Source organism: Cordyceps fumosorosea (genome assembly GCF_001636725.1).
Source record: "Cordyceps fumosorosea ARSEF 2679 chromosome Unknown scaffold_78, whole genome shotgun sequence".
Classification (NCBI taxonomy): Eukaryota; Fungi; Ascomycota; class Sordariomycetes; order Hypocreales; family Cordycipitaceae; genus Cordyceps; species Cordyceps fumosorosea.
Window position 1 is genome coordinate 31,361 of NW_017387378.1, and position 3,510 is coordinate 34,870.

A 3,510-nucleotide genomic window follows, 5' to 3' on the forward strand; every position below is an offset into this window, starting at 1 on the left:
TTTATAGTTTATTTTAAAAAGTAATATTTTTATATTTTTATTTTTTAAACTATTTATAGTTTATTATATAAATAATAACTATTCTCTTTTATTATTTTATTAGTAGTTTATAAGTACTATTTAAGTATTTAATTCTAGATTTTAGTTTATTTATTTATTTATAAATATAATACTATTAGAAGATTCTACTTAATTTTTATAATCTATTAGGGTCTTATTAGAGTATCTATTAGAGCCTCTATATTATATATATTAAGTGTATATAAGTACCTATATAATAATAAACTACTATTAAACTCTTTATAAAGAGGTAGTAATAATTCTATATTTATAAAAATATAAAAAGGATTATTATATAACTAGAGTCCTCTAAATAAAGTACTTTATAGGATTATTATTACTATCTAGTATATAAAAACTTAGACTACTTATAGTATAATAACTAAATAAATAACTTTTCTTTTATAATCTAATAATAAATATACTATAAATAGTATATAAGTCCTATTCTTTATTTAATTAGACTTAATAGATAGTATTACACCCTTTATACCTTTATAATAAGAATCTAGCTTATAACCACACTAAGCCTAACCTAGTAATAAAATTAGAAAAGAACTTAAGAAAGGTAAATTAACACCTCTAACCACCCCTATATAATCATAATACTAGCTTAGGGCCGTATTAATAGGGGCGACTATAGTAGCTAAAATAATACTAGGGATATATTAAGATATAACCCCCTAACTAAAATAAGCTATAATAAGCCTAATATAAGAATAACCTAACTAAAATAGTTAACTAAATAAGAACTTATAAATAAGCTCTTCTTCTTAATCCCTAAGGAGTATAAAGATAGAGTAAAGAAATTATAGTACTAATACTAGTAAGTACTATACTATACTAGAGCTACTATAGCCCTAATGTAAGTTTCCCCCCCTATTATTAGGATAATAATCTAAGTAATAATTAAGAAAATAGTTATATAAACACTAAAAGTAAATAAAGGTGAAGAAAGGTATAGAGACTACTATTAGCCCTAATCCTATACTAATATAATAGTAGGCTAAGGATAGTTAACTCTATCCACTAAGCTAGTACTAGTATAATATAATAAGGAGTTAATAGTTAATACTAGAGACTATACTTAAGAAGTATAGAATTAGTTATTACTAAAGGTAGTAGTAGTAGTTAATAGGGCCCTCTAGGCTAATACTATAGTGGCTATATAGTAGCTTCTATTAGGGGACGTTATCCTCTTATTCTATAATAGTATAAAGGAATACACTAAAGACAACTAGTAGGTAAAAACTATATTTAGTATAGAGGTGATAATAGTCTACTATATATATACTATAGTAGTTAAAGTAATACTAATAGAGAAGATCCTCTAAGACACTTTAAGACTAGTAAACACACTATTAGCTTTTAATAAAATAGAAATAGCCTCTACTAAAGTATAGTGCCCCTAGACTAGAGTAAGAATAAAAGTATTATTAGTTATTAGTATATATAATATAGAAATAATAAACTAACTCTATAAGAGAAGAGTATACTTTAACTCCTAAGTATTCTAGTATAAGCCCTATATAAAGATAGTATAGCCCCTATAGTACTTCTAATACTATAGGTTTAGTTATATTAGGAAATTCTATACTAAAGATAAGTAATATAGCTAGTATATATACTATACCTATAGTAATAGTAAAAACTACTTAGTCTAAAAAGACCCTACTAAAGAAAGATATCTAAACTATAATAGAGGTCACCTAGTGTAGGCCTAGGCCTACCCTATTATAGAATAGAACTAAGTGAGAGTTAATAAAGTATATTAGTACTACCCTACCTACTTTAAAACCTATAACACTCCTAATAATAGAATACTATAGTTACTAAGAGCCTCTTCTCTAAAGAAGAGGGCTATAAGTAGTCTATATCTAAGGGGCTACCTATCTAGTACTAAGCCTACTAAGAGACCCTTCCCCTACTAAATAAATATACTTAACTTTAGATATAGTTAGAGCTAGGATACTACTAAGTAACCTAGCCTAATATAGATTATACACTAGGACACACCCACCCTTAACTTAGCCTTAGAGCCTATTACTCTAGTTATAGGATCCTAATTACCCTAAAGGCTAACTATATTACTAATAAATATAACACCCCCCCCCCCTAACTTAAGTAACTATAATACTACTTTAGGATACCCTTATACTAGCTTAGTCTAGATAAATAAATAAGGATCCTCTTATGGAATATCTATAAAGATAATAATAATATTAAGTTAGCCCTCTACTCTATAGATAGACTAGATGTACTAGTAATATAGGAGGTTATACTAGGCCGCCCCCTACCCACCCCTACTATAGTACTATATTAGCGCCTTTAAGGGGGAGGGTGGATAGTAACCTATATATATAAGAGAATTAATAGATTAACCTAGGAAGTAATAGTAGAGTTAGATGTATATTATATTTAGTTCTAGACTAAACTACTTACCCTTATAAATATCTACTCTAAGCCTAAGGCGAATCTAACGCACTTACTCTATAGAGCCCTAATAGTACTTAGGGTCCTATAGATAATAGTAGGAGACTTTAATATACACTACCTAACCTAGGACCTCTATATAAGATAGTCCTAGTATATAGACGAGATAGCTAATAAACTAGTCCACTTTAGTACTATACTTATTACCCCCCTAGGAATAGCTATATAGTATAGATATAATAAGTGTCCTAGTATATTTAATCTAATATAAGTATTACTATAACTAAAGGTATACTATACACTTATAACTAGGGACCTAGCTAGGTCTAACTATATCCTATAGCTTATAGAACTATAAGCCTATATAATAGAATAGTCCTTTATCTATAAGAAATAGATATTAATTAACTAGGATATAGTAAAAGCTAAGGCTATAGTATAGCTCCTAACTATAGCCACTATACTAATAGATAGCCTACTATATTTAGAGGTAGCTTATAAGTGGCTAGTTATAACCTTAGCTAATATTACTAACTAGACTATCCTAAAGACGGCCCTACTATAGGATAAGTAGCTAGAGTAGTAGACTTAAGAAATAAGATAAGCTATAAGCTATACTAAAGAAGTATAGAGAAGAGCCTAGAGAATAAGAAATTAGATAGACTAAAAGGCTACTACTAAGTTATATAAAGTATAGACTTAAGCTATAACTAAAGTATAATAGATAGTATAAAGGATATACTTTAACTTAATTAATAATATATCTTTACTCTAGAGATAGTTTAAGTAGGCTAAGTAGAATATAATAAACTATATTATAGATATAATCCTAGTATTAAACTAGCCTAAACGTAGGTTATTAGCCTAAATAAGGGAGGAGAAAGCTAATATACTAGTTAAGAAGTTCTTCTTAGACTTAATAAAAGTAGAAACTACTACTAAACTAACTAAAGTATAAAGTAGACTTAATTATAAGTAGGATACTATAGAAATCCTTATAGAAATAATACTAGAGGA